The sequence below is a fragment of the Equus przewalskii genome, chromosome 26, assembly GCF_037783145.1.
Source record: "Equus przewalskii isolate Varuska chromosome 26, EquPr2, whole genome shotgun sequence".
NCBI classification, from domain to species: Eukaryota; Metazoa; Chordata; class Mammalia; order Perissodactyla; family Equidae; genus Equus; species Equus przewalskii.
Window position 1 is genome coordinate 28500279 of NC_091856.1, and position 23039 is coordinate 28523317.

The 23039-nt window shown below is 37.4% G+C and overlaps 1 protein-coding gene and 1 long non-coding RNA gene across 5 annotated transcripts in view; one reads left to right on the forward strand and one right to left on the reverse strand.

Moving 5' to 3' along the window:
* NR6A1 (nuclear receptor subfamily 6 group A member 1) overlaps positions 1 to 23039 on the reverse strand; it is a 215044-nt gene that overhangs the window by 124954 nt on the left and 67051 nt on the right. The gene's annotated exons all lie outside the window — the stretch shown is intronic.
* LOC103556330 (uncharacterized) overlaps positions 1 to 23039 on the forward strand; it is a 40379-nt gene that overhangs the window by 10795 nt on the left and 6545 nt on the right. The window contains exons 2-3 of the long non-coding RNA XR_546174.2: positions 19290 to 19408; positions 20669 to 20738. This is a non-coding gene — a long non-coding RNA (uncharacterized lncRNA). The remainder of the gene's footprint in view (positions 1 to 19289; positions 19409 to 20668; positions 20739 to 23039) is intronic.

Below are 23039 nucleotides of genomic sequence, written 5' to 3' on the forward strand. Positions count from 1 at the left end.
ACCTGAATCTGGTACTGTTATTAGCTCCTATTTAATTGATGAAGATATTGAAGCTTGGAACGAAATGACCTGTCCATTGTCAAAACTGCTGGAAAGAGCAGAGTCCAGATTTGAACAGAGATGATAGCAGTGTGATTTTTTAGGGTTTGGTGGGACTTTTTCCTCCCTTTAAAATTTTCCCTGTCAGAGACTAGGTAAATTTTTTTCTGCTCCTAACTTTGAAAGAGCCAGTTTCAAAGATCACAAGAATATGGAACAGTATAATGCAATTTTATATATGATAAAAATAGATTTCTGGATGTCAGCAAGAACATAGTCTAAATTATGCATCAATCTCTAAAAAATAGCTAGGTATCATTTACTTATTATGCTTCAAGTTTCTAGAAAAAGTAGAAAGGACTATATGATCTCTTAAAAAAATTACTAAAGTATAAACAGTATAATTTGAAGAAATATATTCAGTGTTTGCTTAAAATACATTAGTTTCCATTGCATCAATGCTCTGTGCTAATATTTTAACGTTGTGTAAAAGAATATATAATATCTTAAATGAGTGGTATCTCTGGATTATCATATGTGAATGTGAAAGCACTTTGTAAATAGTAAAGCAAAATTATCATTAATGCTATTTTAAGGCACTTGTTCTGAATTAAAATAGTTCCTAGAAACTCTCGGTCACTTTTTTTTTTTTTTTTTAAAGATTTTATTTTTTCCTTTTTCTCCCCAAAGTCCCCCGGTACATAGTTGTATATTCTTCGTTGTGGGTCCTTCTAGTTGTGGCATGTGGGACGCTGCCTCAGCGTGGTTTGATGAGCAGTGCCATGTCCGCGCCCAGGATTCGAACCAACGAAACACTGGGCCGCCTGCAGCGGAGCGCGCGAACTTAACCACTCGGCCACGGGGCCAGCCCCTCTTGGTCACTTTTTGATAAGAGATGAGTAGAAATCACCAGATAAGATCCTTAATTTTGGGCAGACCGCAAAACGTGGAGAAAAAAGCACCTACAGTAAGATAACATGGGTTTAATCAAAGCTTCATTACTAAATTTCTACCTAAAATTCTCTGAGCCTCAGTTGCCTCAACTGTAAAATGGGAAAATACTAAGCTCTTGATATAGCTAAATGAAAGTCTTACATGAAAAAGTGCCTAGTGCCCAACACAGAGGAGAGTTCCATTACTGTTAGTACTCTTCCCCTGAGGGAGCTGTTTTCTTTCTAAGAGACAGAGTTCCAAGTTTGCTGGTGGATATGGCCTAAACAGAAACAGGGATTGCACTGCCTAAAACTTGTGGCTGGAAATCAATTGGCTTTTTTTAGCAGGCTTGGGATTGGCCTTTTGTTATTCATTCAGTCAGGTACTTTTTTATCAAACATTCAAAAACAGTACAATTTACTCATTCAACGAGTCAGTGAGCACCTATTCTGCAGCAAACTAAACACGAAAATGCCTTAAACCTGCCCAAAAGGAGCTCATAGTCTAGTAGTAGAGACAAACCTTAAACAGATACCATGGTGCTCTAAGTACTACGATAAAGGAAAGCCCAGGATTATGGAAACCCCAAGAAAAGCACTTAACTTGGTAAGGGGAAGACAAATTGGAGGAGGAACATCTGAGATGAATCTTGAAAGATAAATAGAATTTGTAGGAAAGTAAAGAAAAAGATAAGGAGCTTTTCAGGCATAAAGAACAGCATAAGTAAAAGCACTGACATGCGAGACCAAGTCGTATATTCAAGAAACCACATGTACAATGTGGCTGGAGCTCAGGGGAAATAGAGAAGGTTGATAAGGTAGGTAGGGGCTTCCTTTGTCAGGCTCAAGCTGTGAAATTCATTCCAACCCAACGTAGTAATTCACTAAACTTGTGTAAAGAGGGCGACTTCAATCCCATTTGAGAATCTAATGTGTTAGTTTCCCCTCAATATAACTAGCTTTTAAAAAAACCAAACACTTGGTTTTGTGATGGGTATATATATATATCTAAACACTAGTTACTTTCCATCTAACAGTTAGAAAACAGAGCTTGAGAAAAGTTATCTGAACTGGGTAATTACTGAAGTATGTATAGCTGTGCAAGAAGTACAGACTTTTCTGGTAGACTTTTACTTTGTCGATTCATAGGACTGAATATATAGCAGGCCCTCAATAAACATTTATTGAATTAAATTACAGTGAGTGAGAGAAATCTTTAATGTATTCTTTTGTTAAAGAGTCAAGTGGAATGAAGACTTTAAAATAAAGAAACTTCTCTTTTCTTCCCCCTAGCCTTTCCTTCACATGAATTTGGCCAACATATTTCTTAAGATTCCTTTGTTTGTTTTCAGATCAGACTATTTTGAGTTGTTGAGAAAGGTCTACAGAGCTAGGAAATGGGAATTCTGTATTTTATTACTAAATTATTACATTCTGACATTAAGTCTCCAAGCTAGCTCCATGCAGAGGCAGCTGACAAACACAGCTTCAGTAAAAGTCCTGATTCATTCATGATTCACTGTCAACAAATACTGACTGGGAACATGAAACAGCATGATCAAGGAAAAAATTCAGAGTGGATAAAGCAAAGAGCGTGTCTAGTTTGAGAGCAATGAAGAAACAATGTGGCTTAGGAAGTACTGTTCTTAGGGCCCAACAGTGAAAGCCCATGTCAGGTTAAAGCATTTAGATTTTATCTAGAGCTAGTCAGGGTATCAAGTTTTCAAGCAAAGTCACATTTGCATTTACCCACTGGCTGAAAGATGAATTGGAGGTAGGTAAGAGTGGAGGCAGGGAGACCACTGGAGCTGTTGCAGTTGAAAAGATGATGGTTTTGACCACAGTGGTGGCAGTAAAGATGCAAAGGTTGTCACATGCTACAACATGGATGAACCTCAAGGACAGTACGCTAAGTGAAATAAGTCAGTCACAAAAAGACAAATACTGTATGATTCCACTTATACGGGGTAACTAAAGTAGTCAAATCCATAGAAACAGAAAGTAGAAAGGTGGTTACCAGGGGCTGGGAGAAGCGACAATGGGGAGTTGTTTAATGGGTTCAGAGTTTCAGTTTTCCAAGATGAAAAAGATCTGGAGATCTGTTGACCAACAATGTAAATATACTTAACACTACAATCCTTTCACAATCCTACTCCTGACCCAAAGTATTACTGGATTGATGTGACTCCTTCCAGATCTTTGCTGTAAATACACAGGGAAAAAAGTCATTCTTTACGGTTACTCTTAAGTGCCTAACCCAAAGCCATTAGCTAGAGATGGTATTTTAACCCAAGTCCTTGAGTTCTATGCTTCCCCTCAAACTTTTAATTGAAGCTACTGCCTAGCCTTAAAAAATATTAAATTTGTTTATTCAAGTGTAGAAATACAGTAAAGTATACTCATCTCAAATGTACATTTCAATGAATTTTTACAAAGTGAACACGCTAGTGGAGCCAACACCCAAAGCAAGATGTAGAACATTTCTAATACCTCAGAAACCTCCTCTGTGCCCTCTTTCAGTATTATATCACTCTAATAAAGGTAACTACTATTCTGACTTCTATCACAACAGATTAGTTTTGCCTAATTTTTACTTTGATATAAAGGTAAACACATACTATGTAATGTTTTATGTCTGGCTTCTTTTGCTCAACATTTTGTCTAGGAGATTCAGCTATGCTGCTACATGTTGTGAGAGTTTGTCCTTGTGATCACTGCCATATAGTGTTCCATTTTATGAATTATACCACAATTTACTTATCCATTCTACTGTTTGTAGATATTTAGTTGTTCCTAGTTTGGGACTATTACAAATAACGCTACTATGAACATTCTTGTACGTTTTTTGGTGCATACTTTATCAATTTTTGTTGGGTATATGCCTAGAAATGGAATTGCTTATGTTTAATTTCAATAGATATTACTGAAGAGTTTCCAAATGTGTGTATCAATTTACACTCTACTTCTGCTGACAGAGGTTGAGTGTTCCAGTTGTTCTCACCAACACTTTGAATAGTCAATTTTTTTGTTTGTTATTTTAATTTTAGCCATTCTGGTGGGTATGCAATAGCATATCAATTTTTTTTTTTAATTTTTATTTTTCTGTTTGTTATCTAGCGATGTTGAATACCTCGGGCCAGAATTTGATAGATATTTGGGAGGCAGACTTAACAAATCTTAGCGACCAACTGGATGGAGAGAAAGTCTAGAATGACAGAAAAAGAAAAGACACTTAGGGAAAGAGAGAAGGCATAGAAAATATACTCATTTCTGAAACCATTTAGATTTGGGTTTGCCAATGGGAGTGAGTGAGATGAGAGACTCAAGAGTTGACTGCAACTACTGAGACTCAGCAGGACATATAAATGTCCTCACAGAACAAATAATTTAAAATAAACAAAAATCTTCAACACTAACCATATCTTAGATGGTAAAGAAAATAAATTTACAATCCTAAGGAGACAAGATAAAGATAAACTAAAGTACAGTATTTCAAAAATAGAACCTCACAGATGCTCCCCACTATAATTTCCAGGAATCCCTGTGGAGATAATGGAAAGAAATCCATAAAGAGTGATGAGTCCCAGCAAATGGAATTAAAGAAAAAGTCAAAGCCTTAATGAAAGGCAAGTTCACTAAATGCCAGGATTTCACGAAGACATCAGTTAGACAAGAATCTCTTGTCTTCAGACAAGAAGGCCATCTCCGACACCTATCAAGTTTCTCTACTGTGAGAAGATGAAGAAGAAAAGCAAGGGTCATGATATAAGGATGAGGAGGAGATGTGGAACGAGGCTCTGTCCTCTGAGACTCACCTCATCACTGAATATCTAGCTAATTACTGCTTCCCATCAAGTATGATGTGATAGTTAAGAGCTTGGGATCTGGAGTCAGGCAAACCTGTATTCAAATCCTAACTCTGATCCTCCTTAGCTATTTGACTTTAGGGAAGTGACCTCCAGCTTCAGTTTTCTCATATCCAGAATGAAACTAATAGTGACTATCCACAGAACTATTGTGAATATTAAATGAAACAATACAAGTAAAGCCCTTAGAACAATGCCTGACCCACAGTAAGTGGTCCATAAATGTTAGTTGATGTTATCATCTGTAAAATGGGACCAATTCATACACCCATAAGATTGAAAAGAAGTAAAATGACACGTATAATGCCTAGCTAACAGGAGGAACTCAAATGGTAGATATTATTACCCCCTACTTTTAGGGAACTCTATCATTCAGTGTCAAACTGAGTAAGAAATGGTATAGTGCACTGATTAAGAATAGAATGGGTCTGGATCTCCTAAGTTCAAATCATGACTCTGCCACTTATTAGCTATGTGATCTTAGGCAAGTTATTTGCCTCCCTTTGCCTTCCTGTTTTCATCTGTAAAATGTGAAAACAGTAAGTACTACCTTACTGAGTTGCTGTGAGGATTAGACAATCCTTCTTTTGAGTGCTTTATACATAAAGCCTCGCAAACAAAACCTGGAATGCAAGTGCTGCATAAGCATTAGCTGTTCTTATTTTAACAGTAGCAGTACATATGTTTTGTCTGAGACTGGTTTGTGTCAAAGAAATGGGGAAATAAGTTTGGACAAAAGTAATTTAACATTCTTCTTATGGTTAAGAGAAGCCCAATAGAAATATTCATGTACTCATCTGCAAAATTGGGTGTGGGGAGAGGCTGAAAGAATAACAAGTTATAACACAGGAACTATATCACTACTTAGTAAATGTGACCTCATCTGTCCAGAAATAGTTATGAAAACTAAAATGTGCTTTCTGGCTCTGCCCAAACTATGCAACAATTCAGATGAAGACAGCCTTCCACAGGGAGAAGGAAATAATTTTTCCTACTCTTTACCTTACAACAGCCTGATAACCAACATAGCTAGAGGGACGGGTGTATTCTCACACCTTTTTTATAAAGGAAACATTACTTAGAGCAGAATAATCAATTCTGAAAGCCTTCTTAGGATTGTCTTTCATCATTGTACTAGTATTTCTTTTCCACACAAATCATCATCCCTGGGCAAGTGAGAAGAGGTATCTGAAGAGGCAAAAAAGCAAGCAAGCAAGCATACTTTAGAACTGAAGGTAAATCCCATGCTTGTTCGTCAGTCTTGAGGATTGGCTTCTGTAGCTGACTTACAAAGTGAACAAAATACTGAATTGCATCAGCAACAAATAAAATCAGTCAAGTGTAATTTATTTGTTTAACAGTCTGTGTCTCCTACTGGACTGTGAGCCTCTGGAAAGATCTTATTCACGGCCAGCATCTAGCACATTGCCTGGTGCACACAGAAGGTGCTCAATAAATGGTGACTGAATACAGTCAGTGAGCACCTCTTCCTTGTGCAAGTTACTACGTTAGGTGCCAGAGAGCCCATAATGGTTCCCTGATGTTGATGCCAAACATTTTAGACTATTTAAAAATTAAACAAGGCCAGATTTGGTTAAGGAGTTGTAGCTGCAGTTGCACCTGCTCTCATCCCAAACTTATTCCCAACTGCAAGGCTACCCTCCTCTGCATGCCTGCAGCAGCAAATCAAATATTTGTCTCAAATGATGGAGAGCCACTTCTCATGCAACGCTGGTATAGTGCTCTTTCTGCTCAGCAAAGGAGGCAAACTCCAGAATCTTTGGTCATAAAAACGTGACACTTAGCAAGATCAAGTGCTGAGTAAGCCTGGTACCATTCCAAATAAAGTCTCGCCATCGAGAATTTTGAATTTAGGATGCCAGACTCAAGAACATCTGGATTTGCTCCTCTGGCTTCGAGCTTTCTCAAAGAGAGGCCAGGAAAAAGTACGCCATTGCCAGTATGTTTATGTGTAACTGCATACTCAAATACTGTACTTTGGATAAGAGTCCAAGACTTGGCAAATGGATGGAATGTAGCACAAAGAAGTTCCTGAATAGAGAACCGTGCAAAGGGAAGGGTTTCCTTGCAAAACAAACTAGGTTAGGTGCGAATTGCCCCTCTGTCACATTTTGGAAGAATTCACCCAGGAACATAAATACTTGGGAGTTAGTGGCGGGAAAATGCACAGAAATATGTAAGCAGCAAAACAGCATCATTCCTCAGAATGCAGTAAGTTTATCAAACAATAACTCTGTACCCTTCTCAAAGAGATAAACGTATGCGATTATAATTTGGTATATACAGAAAAAAAATATTGAGCTGTGGACTCTGGCAGACAGATGGTGTTGAAATTAAACAGTATGAGCTTTGGCAGCTGCACTATGTACTCTTTCAAATTCTTACATCATTACTCTGGTCAGGGCCCTGTACCAAGTTGGCATGGGTTCTAATGTGGTTTGGAGAGAGAATTTCTTGCCTTTTTAAAAAAGATGACCTACAAATAGCTGTTTTTCATTCAACAAGGAAATAAATATTTCCCTTTACTCCAGATTTTGCTCTAAAGGACAAAGCCATATTGCCAAGTTATTAAGAAACTGTTAGAAATGATTCTGAGATTTTAAAGACCACTCAATACAAGCTCTAAAAAGACTTCTAAAACAGTGCATCAATGTCTCTTAAAATAGTGCTTATCAAGTTGTGGCAATAAAGAGTCAGTTATAAAGAATGATAATTACCTTCATTTTTATACTCTGACATTGGTAGCTTAAGTATCCTTTAGAGGCCAACAATGAGGAGCCCTCCCTACTTCAGCCATGAGAACTTGGACAAGTTTCTTGACTTCAGATCCTCAGTGTCCTCAAATGCAAAATGAAATAGTAACATCACCCTACAAGACAGTTCTCACAATATCAAGTACACGGCAAATCTTCAGTAAGTAACAGAAATGCTTATGACAGATAGAACCTTTAAAACTTGTGTTTAATTAGAACTTCCATATACTTAATAGAGCTAAGTGGTCTGACTTTTGTACACTCAGATTCAAGAAGGGAAAGAATTTACATATAAGCTGGTTTCAAGATTAAGACTGGATTCATCCTCTTTCAACAAGTCATACCAGAAAAACAAGACTTCATTCTCTATACCTCTCCAGTAATAACCAAGAAAAAACACAAAATTCCAAACATGAAAAATGGCAGGTTAGGGCCAGCCCCGTGGCCAAGTGGTTAAGTTCGCACACTCCGCTTCGGCGGCCCAGGGTTTCGCGGGTTTGGGTCCCCGGCATGGACATGGCACCGCTTGTCAGGCCACACTGAGGTGGCGTCCCACATAGCACAACCAGAGGCACTCACAACTAGGTTATACAACTATGTACTGGGGGGCTTGGGGATAAGGGGAAAAAAAAGATTGGCAAGTTGTTAGCTCAGCTGCCAATCTTTAAAAAAGAAAAAAGAAAAATGACAGGTTAAAGAAGAAGGAAAAAAAAACACCTTTATCTCTCATAAATTAGATAAAATTTGACATTTAGAGTAATAGGATTTTTCTTTCATTTTTATCACTAAATATTTCAAATTTTCATATAAACAGTGATAACAGCAAAACGAACCACGACATATTCAACAATGATCAAGATTTTGCCACATTTGCTTTGGATATGATTATTACTATTTCACTTTTTGAGATATAATTTATGTAAGGTAAGGTGAACAAATTTTAAGTTTGAAGAATTTTTACATATGTATACCTACATGTAACCACCACCGAGAACAAATTATGGAAAATTTATAGCAGCCCACAAGATTCCCTTGTGACCCTTCTCCTCACAAAGTATCTATTATTCTGAACTCAGATAGCATTATTTTTCACCTATTAGGTTTTCCTTTTCCCATTAATAATCAGATCTAGCCTTTACTTCTCTGTTTTCTTAAGCAGTTTGCCAATGTTTATTTCAATCATACATATTTTGGCCACACTGACCCCATTAAACAGAAGGAGTTTATGTAAGATTCTTAATATCAGTAGTTACAGTAAAAACAGGCAAAAGACCAAAAAACTGTAGTAAAAAAAGTTTGCAAACTTAGAATGCAATAAGCTCCCTAACATTTTTAAAGGGCAGAAAACTGAGAATGCCAGCATCAAAGAGACTAAAGGGAAAAGTGAAATTCACTCTGATTTAAATAAATCTTAAAGAAAATGCACTAGAGAATTTTTTTAATAAGAAAGCCTGTAATCAGCATACATATCTAAACCACTTTTAAGAGAATATTCAACTGAAAATTTAAACCCTTAATATGTTAATTTTTATTGCCTGTCAGTGTCTGAATAAACCACACTCCAAGTCTATTTTCTTTAAAGTTCACAAACATTTTAAAGCCATGCTCCCATGCCTACAAGTTAATATTCTTCCTAAATGCGCCAGAACCCTACAGAATCTTAGCCCCAGTTCACACACACAAATTAAAAGAATGCCCCCAATCAACAGCTTTTGAGATGGAGAAAAGTCCTAAGTTTGAAAGATATATATCACCATCCTTCAGTAACTGTATAATTTAGTATTTCAAGCAAATGACACAAAACCTAGTTGATCTGATATATTTAGCAATATACACCACTGTTAAGTTAATACGTTTTGACTGGACAACATATGACTGTAAATTACTTTGGTACATGCAAACCAAGCACAATCAGGATCAGCTGGAGAACAGTGGAGTGGGACAGAATACCTCAATGCAGTGACAAATGCAATAACCACTACCTTATCAAAAGGGTTGTTGGAAGCATTAACTAAGATAACGCAAAGAAAGAGTGTTACTTCTCTCACCTCATCAGAACTCTTTACTCCCTTAGACTTACATGAACTGAGCTGTGATTTGACAGAAATGCTCTCTCCTCACCTCCATATCCTGGAGTAGCACAAATAAAGGTTCTACTTGTAACAGCCCAAACTTTGATGAATTCATTTGTGTAACCAAGTATCTCTCAAAGAGTTAAGAAGGAAACTTTCAGATAAATTCCTTTAATCAATTTGTTTTCACACAACCTAGTTAAGATTCCACGGTGGAAATAAAATTTTGAGATTGTAGTAAGGAAGAGTAAGGAAGCCCCAAAGGGAAGAAAGAGGTCCAGTCCTAAGAACTTCCTAGAAACAAAAAAGATACGCTGAGGGCATACTAAGAAGCAAAGGTACCCAATCTGCACATGGCTTAAAAAAGAACTAACTACTCTTCCTCCTCTACCCAGATCTCAAGTTTCCACTCAAGATGCTAGCTAAGCATTTAGGGTTAGCCCCTTATATAGATGCTACTCTTCAAATAACCTTTTTATAGAGACTATACAAAAATAGAGTAATTATCACAACGGGCTACTTCTGATCATTGTTTATTTTGGAGGCTAAGTAATCACCTGCCAGTTACTGGCTGTACTGTGACTAACATCTTATGGAAGATGCTCTGATGTCCAAACTGATTTATTAAGCTGCAAATTGACTGTCTCCTATGTTAAAAAGACTAGCAAGCTGGACTTTTACAACTTTCTTCCATCTGCCTTCACTAAAAAATAAATGTAGTATCAAGTCAGCACCTCCTCCCCAATTTTCTTATCACAGAACCATCTCTAAGAAACCCAAGAGAGCACTACTTAATCAACATTAGAAATATGAACAAAAATGTTCATATTTTTCATTGCTTTTCAAACTCAGAAGTTGAAAATAAGACATCCGACTTCCCCCCCAAAATAGATGCACACTGCAACTTCTAAAATAGACTGATTATAAGGTTATTATTCACATCTCAAAAGGAAATACTGAGTTTATTTAAAAATTAACTTAATATATTTAAATGATTTTTTCATTTTATACACTGTTTAGATAAACAATGAATTAAGCAAGAGACACTTACAGTTTAACATAAACATTTATCAAGTGCCTGATACATATCTAAACAAACTATCTCTGTTCTCACTGAGTTTACATTAGAGCAGGAAACATACGTCTTGCACACAATTCTGATACAAGGTACATCATAAAAAAACACTATAAAACCAGGGAGGAAAGAAGAGATACTGGGGAAAAATCTGGGAAGACTTTAGGATGAATCCGGCACTAGGAAAATAATTAATTTTACCTATCCAGATCACATTGCTTTCACTCTTCTGAGCAATTAGGCATTTACTGAAAAGTTTATATACACTATTAATATGTATAAATATGTATCAGCATATAAATATATAAATTTTATCTATTTATATATACTTGAACATATATATACTTATATGTATGTGATAGATACATATACTGAATATATATTTATACACACGTGTGTGTTTTTATATATATATATAAAAATCACAATGCCTCACATGGAAAGGATGCTCAAGAAAAGGAGGTATTTACTACAAATACCTACTTAATGCTGAATCCTATGCCAGCCACTACTGACCTCTGCATCTGGACACTGCTCAGTTGTTGTTTAACTGCTTATTTTCTCAAGATCATAAAAGAGCAAATGCCATGTGATTTACTTCTTATCCCCCCCCAATGAGAATAAAACACACATAGTAACCATATTGTCCAATCAGTATCTGTTAAATAAATTTAATCAACTTAGTTATAAAAAGATAACTTTGAACAGAGGGACCAGCAACTCAGAAAATATATGGTGATTACCCTGAGAACTTAAAAAACTGAGTTATAAGGTTTAGAAGAAAAAAAGAAGTTGCTAAATATAACAGTTAGGCAATCCACATTGATTGATCAACCTTTATTGAGCTCCACTATGTGCAAATTCTATGCTAAATACTATGCTAAGCCCCAGGAGGATGCCAAAACAACTGCCAGGGACTGTCTTCTCTCCTATAGCCTACTGTAGCCCTATGAGTCTTAACTCCGAAGGGATCAGGGAAGTTTCCATCATTTGCTCAGGTTTCCTAATTGGGCACCACAGCAGTGGTTCTCAAACGGTGGTCCACAGATGTCCCCAAGACCCTTTCAGAGAGTCTGCAAAGTCAAAACTATTTTTGTACTAATTATAAGACATTATATTTGCCTTTTTCACCATATTTACATTTGCACTGATGGTGCAAAGCCGATGTTGGGTTAAATTGCTGGCCTTAGCACTAATCAAAGCAGTGGCACCAAAATGTACTGACAATCATTGTATTCATCACTGCCACACACTCGGGGAGGGGGACAGGGGACATTTTAACTTGAGAAGGTCCTTGATGAAGCAAAGATTTATTGATCCTATTAAATCTTGACATGAGTACACAACTTTTCAATATCTTGTATGACAAAATGGAAATACACATAAAGCACTTCTATATACTGGTTATCTCAAGGAAATGCACTATGAGCTATTATTTGAGTTGTAAACTGAACTAGCCAATTTTTTCATGGACTGCCATTGTACTTGAAAGAACAACTAACAGAAAATTACGGTTATTCAGACTTGGATGTTTGACAGATATTTTCTTGAAAGTGAACAAAGTGAGCATGTCATTTCAAGGAAAACAACTGGCAGTATTTGTTGCCAATGATAAAATTCAAGGCTTTAAACAAAAATTAGAATTTTGGAAAATTTACATCTGCTTCTGTGAGCTTCATGGCTTCCCAATATTTAAAGGTGTTTCCAATGAGATTAAGTGATGATATTAACAAAATTGATTTATTTGATATTATATAATGAAATGTGTCAATATTTAGAAAACCTGCATAACTCAGTAACCAGTATTTTCCAAATGCCCAATATATGATGTTACAAAATCATGCATGGGTCAAAGATCCATGTAAAGTGTAAGACATACCAGTGGATTTTAATAGAATAGAGTATGAAAGCTCACTGACATGGTTTCCAATTCCACACTGCAATTAACCTTTAAGAAACTATCAAGCAGCGCGATCTGGTATAGTATCAAGGAAGAATATGCACAATTATCTGAAGAAACTATTGAAATTCTCACTTTTCCCTACATATCTATGTATAGAGGCCAGATTTTCTTCAGACACTTCAGCCAAAACAACATACTAAAATAGACAGAATGTAGATGCAGATATATGCAGATATTAAAACTCAGTTATCTTTTATGAAGCCAGACATTAAAGACAGCCGCAAAAATATAAAATAATAATACCTTTCTCACTAAGTTGTTTTGGGAAAATATAGCTACTTTTAGTTACTTTTTATCTTAAAATGTTATTATTTATGTTGAGAGTCACCCTTGATGGCCTCGTTGTTAAAGTTCGGCGCACTCCGCTCCAGCAGCGCAGGTTCAGTTCCTGAGTGTGAAACCACACCACTCATCTGTCACTAGCCATGCTGTAGCAGCAGCTCACACAGAAGAACTAGAAGGACTTACAACTAGAATGTACAACTATGTACTGGGGCTTTGGGGAGGGGAAAGAATTGTTATTATTTATGTTGATAAGTAATGGGTTTACTATTTTTATTTTAAATGAATTAATAAACATATTTTAATTTCTCAGTTTTAATTTCTAATACAGTAAAAAATGAGTTATAATCCACAAAAACAAAAGCTCTTGGGAACCTCAATAATTTTTACTAATGTAAAGATTTTCTGTGTGGCAAGAGATCTTAGAGATCCTGAATTTGTTTGTCTTTGGTTGGTATAATCTTTTTTGTATGGAAATTGAAGGCAAATATAACATAGCCAAATCTTGAATTTGGGTCTCCTGACTTCAATTTTACATTCATTCTACACCACAATTCCTGTATTCACTAAGACAATGGTTTAGAAACCCCTCATCCATTCTTCCAGTAAGCAGGAAGTTTAACCAAATAATTAACAATAACAACAGTAACTTAAATTTGAATGTTATGCGCCAGGTATTTTTATATTCCCTCTTTATTTAATTCTCACAATCCTGTGATATAAGTACAATTACTTACTAACCTCCATTTTGCAGATGAGAAAAGAAGTTGTCAAAAGTCACATGGTTACTAAATGGCAGAGCTGGGATTTGAAAGTAAGACTTCTAAGCAGAGAGATACATCAGCAAAAAAGCTTTCTCCTAATTGCCAATCAAAACATTTGTGTGTTCACCAACAGCAGCATTTATGGAAAGAGAGGACCTGTGATTCTGGCCCAGTACATCGTCAGATACAGACAGAACAAAACACTAGCCTGAAGTATGACCACACAAATTCAGTTCTACACGAGAATGGCAAGAAAACAAGCAAATAGGGAGATATGCTAGATATAACCAAGCTGCCTCTCTTCCTTACCTATACAGTATCTCTACCATCACCCATTAAAAAGAAGTGACAGGAGTCAAGGGTGAAGGATTAGTAACTGACATAAAGCTGGGGCAGTGAAAACTTTTGGCAAGTGTTCTCTAAACTATATCTCCTCTCCTATGCAAACTAACACCCAAGCTGAGTCCTCCAGGCTTTATCATACTAAGGCTTGACAAGAACCATCATTAGTGCCCAAACTCCACTTTTTCCAGGCTGATGACATCTGTCAGGCCTTGATTCCTGGTGCCACTCCTGCCCGCCAACTCAGGAAAGACTTCCGTAATGCCTTTGCTTTTTTGAAATACCTCAAGACACAACGCGGCAGCTGACGCCAACTCCCTCCTAAGGATGGACACTTGGCCAGGAGCCCAAGCTGGAAAAGATTTGGAGGTTCTTGATCTTTACTGAAATCATTCCTACCTTCTCACTAGCAATTAAAATAAATTCCTCCCCAGAGAGCAGGCAGAGGTTCTGCAAATGTCTTCCATCCAGTGGTAGTGACATTTGATTAGGGGAAACCGTTAAAGCGTAGCAGCAGCTGATAAATGTCAGAGCCTTCACAGAGTTTTGATCACTTACAGGGTATTTCTCATTTCATACCATGGATAGTTTTTAGGCCAACACCACTCAACCTTGCTTACTTAGTCAAATGTTTCAGGTCAACATACCAAATTCAAGTCAATGGTCTGTTTGCACTAGTTCTGGGTGCATCCCTAAGGCTAAGAAGTTTGACCGGCCAGGCAGATTGACTTGAAGTACTTTGCTGATGGCCAATAGGACATCAGCAAACTTCTGCAAAAGCACGCTTTTTCATGATGGAGAAGCAGTGTGGTATAAGTAAACACACACACAACACATGCGCACACAGAGTCAAGGATTTCAACTCTGACCCGCTGTGTGTCTTGGGGCCTTCATTTCCCTTCTAAATGCATTTCCTCACCTGTTAAAGAAAGATCTTAGGCTAAATCAGAGATTCCCAAATGTCCACAAAATGGGTACATCAGTATCCCCTGGGGGCTTCTGAAAACTACAGAATCCATTCCTAGAGGATCTGATTTACTAAATCTAGGGTGATGCCTAGAAATCTGCATTATTAGCAATCCACATTTCCCACCACCACCACTTTTAATTCTGATGCAAAGTCACATGCGGAAATAATTAGACTAAATGACCTCTAAGACTCCTGATAGCTTTGAAAGTTATAAAACTATAGACCGAAACTTATTTTCTAATACTTTCATCCAAGAATTTTTTTTCCCTATCCACGATTAGCATTCCTACTCAAACATCAAGACTGTCCAAGTTCAGGTTAGCAATGGAGACAGAAATGCAAAAGCAATATGTGAGGTATTAAGAGCTTAGCCAACTTTGTATACTACTATTTCATTTATGAAAGTATGAGGTAGATCGAGCATAGCTTTTCTAGAGAATATACATTCAAAAATAAAACTTTCTAAGACATATTTTGCAAGATTCAACCATTTGCTGTAAATAGCCAAGAAAAGCAACATTTAAAGAGCATTTTCCCTAAATGCTATGAATAACTAAAAAGCTAGTTATGGAATGAGTATATCTAATTACCTATAACTTAAAATGCCTTAACACAAAGCTGGAATCTACCTAAGGTAACAATAAGCTTTACAAGAACAGAGATCAAGTTTTTAAAGCATAAACTGCCATATGATTAAATTTAACCCAGTAAACTAAAATAGGTCAGAGGAAGAAACACACAGTCTTATATTATTGATACATCTTCAGGGTTTCATATTGTAAAAAAGGAAGGATTGAGTGTTTGATCACTGTTCTTATTTATTTCATTAACTGGTGGCTGCAAAACATATGCCTTTTGGCTCTAAAGGACTTTTAAAATCCCTGCCAACACTTTTCACACACTGCAATAAAACCCAAGATTCTCTCCAACTTGTTCCTTAATTCCAATGAATATTAGCTTCTGCATGATTTTGGTTCCTATTTCTTTTATGACTTTATATTCCTAACTCACTTATGTACTCACTTATTCAGGTCAGCTGAACAACAATCCTTGGAACAGTTATTTAGAAGAGTTGTTCAGGGGCCAGCCCCGTGGCCAAGTGGTTAAGTTTGCGCACTCCACTGCGGCGGCGCAGGGTTTCGCCGGTTAGGATCCTGGGCACGGACATGGTGCCACTCATCAGGCCATGTTGAGGCTGCGTCCCACATGCCACAACTAGAAGGACCTGGAACTAAGATATACAACTATTTACTGGGGGGATTTGGGGAGATAAAGCAGAGAAAGAAAAAAAAAAAGATTGGCAACAGTTGTTAGCTCAGCTGCCAATCTTTAAAAAAAAAAAGGAGCTGGCCTGGTGGCACAGCCGTTAAGTTTGCGCGTTCTGCTTCTCGGCGGCCCAGGGTTCACCAGTTTGGATCCCAGGTGCGGACATGGCATCACTTGGCATGCCATGCTGTGGTAGGTGTCCCACATATAAAGTAGAGGAAGATGGGGAGGGATGTTAGCTCAGGGCCAGTCTTCCTCAGCAAAAAGAGGAGGACTGGCAGTAGTTAGCTCAGAGCTAATCTTCCTCGGGGTGGAGGGGGGGGCAGAGTTGTTCATTGATTAAAGATATCCTGTGAATTAATTTACCATGGAAAAATGAAGTCTTGCTTCCTGTGAGTTTGCAAAATAATCTAAAATAGTAATATCTCAAACATATGCAGTCACTGTAACAAAGGAATGGAGAATTCAGATGGCCCTCAGAATATTTTGATAGGGTTTGAAATATGTGTCCCATTTGAGGAGAAATATTGCCTTTGGCACTATGCCAATTTGCTACCTCAGTGAGTTGGCTTACCTACCCCCTCTTGTCTTCTAGACTCATCTAAAATATCTGAAGTAACCTGATATAAATTTGCCATGTCAAACAGTAAAATGTTCCAAGCTATTGAGTTTAAATTTCTATTCCTACCTCTCAACTCCTTGGTAAAACCTCAAGCAGGCTAAACATAAGAATGACTAACAATTCCACATACAAGTGCAATTTTTGGTATATTCTTTTTTCCCCTTCCTAATATCCAAGTAAACACTCTGAATTCAGCAGGTTCCTTTGTAAGTACTGTCTGGAAACAATACATTCTTTCAGCCAAACTTAAAGCCAGAATTAGTACTCATAGTGCTGGGATCAGATCCAAACCAATGGTTGCTGGGGATGTGGGGGGAAGTGGGAAACTGTTGCAAAATAAGATAGATAAATTCATTCAAATATTTGTGTAAAACTTCTCATCTTCTCATCTAAAATTTATTTTAGAAATTCTAATTGTATCAGCAGAAAGTTACTAATTAATAGTTGGTATCTGTAATTAGTACAGAACTTGATGAAGTCTAAATAACTACTTTTCCAGGGACCATAAGGGTCTGGTTATCACTGTCCAGTTATATCTCATAGGTTATGCTATAGAGAAAGGTGTGACTAAATGATGGTGACAGTTTGCACTACTGCTGGCAAGTAGTCACTCCTAATAAGATGGAGATCAAGACTTCCAAAAGCAGCAACATTACACCACTGACAAGACTAGACTGTGAAATCTTCGTCTACAGCTCTGGTCACAACTTCTTAACTTGAAGTTCAGGGGGAGGCTATGGATGGGTTCTCGGATTCCATAACCGAAACTGCTTTCAAAATTTTGTTTTTATGTGCACGTATGTAGGGAGAGAATCCACGGCTTTCCCAAGAGTTTTTAATTATACTACTTAATTTAATCGTTACGATCAATACGAGGTAGGTACTAATACTATTATCATTTTTACAGATTGAGGAAATTGAAACTTACGGGACACAAAAACTTTACCCCAAGTCACAAAGAAAATGGCAGACCATTAATTTCAAAAATGTCTTTACAACACGAATAACATAAGTACACATACAATAACAGCTAATCAGAGATTGTTTGAACTATAAAAGGTTTTCACACTAGTGTGTATGGACTAGAAACCAAATTCTGGGCAAAACATGCAATTTTAGTTAGTAACATGTAAATACTAGTTGTAAATAATTCTAACAATTTAAATCATTTGGAAATAACATATAAAAACACACATAGCTTTTAATGTGTGTCGAGTGCTATTTCACACACTTGACATCTATCACCCTCATTCAGTCCTCACATCAGTGCTATGAGGTAGATACTATCCTTATCTCCATTTTATAGATAAGGAAATAGAGAAACAGAAGGGTTAAGTAATTTTGATTTGCCCAAGGTCACATAGCTACTAAGTTGCAAAGTCAAGATTCTGGCTCAAAAGTCTGTGCTCTTTACCATGCTATAATACTGCTTCTCCAACCATTTAACACATGAAAATTTTAAACTATGGTCACTTTAAAGGAAAAAAAGAGAAAGCCAAATAAGAATCTAACTGGGAAGAGTCTATTATGGTAAGGTACTTCACTGAACCAAGACCAGTGAGAAAAGAGAGACCCAGCAATTACATTTGCATGCTACTGTCACATACATAACTTCACTTTATTTTCACAGCCATGCATGCAGGAAGGGCAAGTACTATTTGTCCCGCATCTTAAAGATGAGTTAACTGATGCTCTGAGAGGTTAATCTCACTTGTTCACCATTACCTGAACTTTCCTGCCTCTAGGATTTCCTGTGCAGAGTTCCTCTATTGGAATAGCTTTCCTTCTCTGTCTAGTAAAAATGCAACTAAACCTTCAAGGCCCAGATCAGATGTGACCACTTAGATATCCCTTTTCTGGCACTCTAGGTAGAATTAACCCATTTTTTCTCTGTTCTCCCTTAACATGGTTCATACCATTCTGCCAGCACAGTGATCATCCTCTTTATTTGTCTTTGGCTGTGTCTCTGTCTAGTTGCCTGGGTAGACACTAGGCTCCATGATGGCAAGGGTTATATGTAGGACCAAGAATTCCTGGGATTCTGCTGCTGAATTAGGAAAAGGATGAAGCAGAACACTAGCAGTTTGGCGAAGAGGAACATGGATTCATGCTGACGTGCTGTTGTCATCTTTAAGAATTTGTCCTCAAGGCTAGCAGTATGACCCCAAACACTTCTAGAGATGTTCCCTGCGTAGTCCTTGGGAAGTATCTGGGCAGACAACCACCTCTTCTGGGAGTCATCTGGGTAGTGACTGCTCTTTTATGCTACTAATTCCTCAAATATATTGTTTTACTGAGTTTATGCTTCTTGTTTCTTTCAAGTATATCAAGAGGCCTCAAGAGGACTATGAAAACATTTACATCTCTAAGCTGGAGCAAAGCGGGTTTCAATATTTTATATATTGAATATTTATATACCTCTGGAAAAGGAAAGAAAGGAGGTAAGTAAAATAATAAGGGATGGCATGGTGAGTTTTGACAACTAAATCAAGAATTAAATAGTTGGACTAATTTATTAAATGTGTAGCTTCTATAACTCTTGGTTAATTTAACCCTTAACTTTTTTAACCCTTAAGATTCTACCCTTGCATTGAGTACATAAACCTCTTAGCCAAACTCATTTAAAAGACCCAATGTGTGCTTCAAATTTGCTTGATGATAAAAATTTAAATTAAGGACTTAAAGCAAATCAAAGGAATGAGGATGATGATGGCCTTTATTGCCCTGAAATACATCATTCTAGAAACCTACCTTTCACTCTTCTCTAGTTTTTCAAGTCTATGAAAAACATTCTTCTGAGAATGCCATGAATTTACGCAATGGTATTTTGTAAACAAGTAATGGTTGGGGGTAGCAGAAGTCAGTATTTTTTTTTAAGTCTGAATATTTATCCAAATGGTATAAGACACTGACATCTCTTCATATTATCAGGCCAAGGGGAAGACCGTTTAACATAAACCCATTAAAGAGTTTCTAAAATATCACACAGTAACAGTTGCTTGATTTTTTGTTGTCGTTTGTACACAATTTACTGTCATAACACTAAGAACTCAACAAAGCTGGCTAACTGGAGTGTTCTGACAGAGGGTGAAATAATTAAACTGATGTAGAATGCAAACAGTTAACATTCAAACCAAATTCTCAGTGGTTGATTTTTCTAATGTGTACCATTCGGCTGCTTTAAAAATGAATCTGAGAACAGTCAATCTTTAATATTTAAACCTAAATCAAGTGGTAGTAACCACCCCTGATTAACCTCAATTCAGCCAGCAGTTTTGTAAGCCCTTATTATACTGAGCACTCCTGGATCCTTCCTATTATAAATCCTATATTTGAAAGTTCCACGTAATTAATTGATTTTCCAGATTTTTCATCAAGGAGATTCAACGGCCAAAAAAAATAACCAGTGTGTCTACAATGCACTGACACCCTTTCTGCCAAAAGCGAAAACACTTGACATTTTAGTTTCTCTCTGTGCCAGAGAGTATGCAGGAAGAGAAATGCATGCTTTCTCTTAGTGGGATTTTTTTTGTTCATTTTTTGCTTTTTCAATATGTAAAATAACTTACAGACTACCATCAAACCTCTGTGGTAACTTAGTGATCCAGGATCTTGGCTAGGGAGATGACCAGTTATGAAGGTCAGTTTTTTTCATCTTCTACCAAACACTTCACCAACAGAGTTACCTCCTATTATTACAGGCAAACAAGAAGAGGATGCTTACTTGTTTGACTTAATTCTCACTGAAGACTTCACCCCAGATACATAACAGTAAGTTTGTGGTGGACAAGGGAGGAGGCAGTATGATTAGTGAGCTTTGCAATCATAAAGTCCAGTATTCAAGTTCTGGCTTGTAATCTTGGCTACTGGCTATGTAACTTTGGGCAAATCAATTCTCTAAGATTCAGTTTTCTCATGAGGTTAAAGTGGGTTGTTGAGAATTTAATGAGATAAAAATATACAAATCTCAGCACATAGTAGGATCCTCAATATATGTTAATTTCTTTCTTACTCTCACCCTTTATTTTACTTATTTTTTTTGGTGAGGAAGACTGGCCCTCAGCTAACATCTGTGCCAGTCTTCCTCTACCTTATATGTGGGACACTGCCACAGAATGGCTTGACGAGCAGCGCGTAGCTCCCCACCCAGGATCCAAACCCATGAACGCTGGGGCCAATGAAGTGGAGTGTGAACTTAACCACTACGCCACTGGGCTGGCCCCATTCTCACCCTTTAATAATTAACATACTACTATAAAATGGGGTATTTGACATTTTCAGAATTAAAAAATAATACCATTCAAAGATTTTCTCAGACATCCATTTGAGTTTGCTTGTCTCAGTGATTTCAGTCTCATCATCCTGAAGTTCATTAGCTCTTTGATGTACATAAATCAATTTCATAATTTAAAAACTCTCAACTTGAAACCTGGAAAAGAATGTGAGAGCCTCCATCAGTGGTGGTCTCACTGCTCACTGGCTCCTGGAACGTGGGTGCAGGCTGAAGAAGGGCTGCCAGGACCCAGCCTTCAGAGGACTCCAAGGAACATTCAACGCTGTCGGTGAGTTTGGGATTTGAAAAAACCACCGACCGTTGACTGTACCTTGGGGTCCTTACAGACAACACTACATTTCCTGAAGCAAAGGAGCAGGCTGTACCTTCACATGTCACATGAGGTCACCAGAACCAGTTCTGCTGCCTGTCCCCCAAAGGTGGTCCAGTGAATTTTTTTTTAAAAGCTCTCCTCTCTGCCCACTGTTCCTCACTTTTTTTATGTTTTTGGTCAGTAAGTGCTTTGTTTCAACAAAATAAGGAGAGCTCCAAGATAATACCTAATGTACTTAAATGTCTCTTAGAAATATGCCATTCTGATGAGAAATAGGTTGTGGCAAGGAGAGATTTATAAAAACCATGTATTTTGTTTTAGAGAGATAATGAATTAAGTATTTTACACCCATTTCTCCTTCATCCCCTCAAAACTTTTAATTGGGGTAAGGAGAGGATTTAATAAGCAAAAATAGCACAAAACTGTCCACTGTCTGCACAGCTCTTATCACATTTCCACCTCCAATTATAGTTAATGTGGTTAAGTTTTGACAGCCCCGTTAGAATATGAGCTGTTTGAAAGCAGCTACTGCCTTGCTATTTCCATCCACACTTATGCTTATTTAAATGTCTGTTAAAGTCAAGTAAAGAGTGAGGTCTGGAGACAGACATATCTGGGATGAATGCTGGCTCAACTCCCTAAACTAGATGTGTGACCCTGGGCAAGTGTCTGAGGCTCAGTTTTCTCATGTGTAAAATGGGGTATAAGAAGAATACCTACACCTCATAGAGTTTTGGGATTCAGTGAGATAATGTATAAGGGGCTTTGTACCATTCCCAGCACACAGCAAGCAAATATTCAATACATGTAAGCTATTATTACTTAACCCAAAACATAACCTGTGCTAATTTACTTTAAAAAGCACTCTTACTGCTTGTTTCAAAACAGAGAGGAAGAACAAGGGTCTTCAGCTCTTGTTTACACCTAGCAGCATGCAAGCCATTGCCTGTGTGGTCACAGCGCTACCTGTGGGCTTCTCCAGGAGCTCCTGTGCTTCTCCGAATCATAGTTCCTCCATCTTTAAGAACCTCCCAGCTCTTGTGTCAATGTGATCTATAATTATGTGGGCTCTCAATTGTTGGTTACTAAGAGAGACGCCAGACACAGACCTCAAAGAACCAGTGTGAAAAACAGAGTAGGAATTGGTGAGGGCGGAGACAACTCCACCAAATGGAAACACTGATGGCTGCACTCAACATTCATTGCTGTCGGTGGGTTTGAGTCTGAATCAACTCACTGATCAATGAATGCAAACTGCGGACCAAACAACCTAAGAGAACCAAAAGCCTATGTGGAATAACCCGAGCGCATCAGCTACTGTGCTGGGTCGGAGCTGCTGCTGTCTCCAATATACTGGCTAAAGTCTCTCTTACTCTCTTTGATTCTATTACAGAACAGGCTCTCTAAATTCCTAGTACTTCTTTTTTTTTTAAAGATGTTCTAGAGTTAGGGAAATAATATTTTA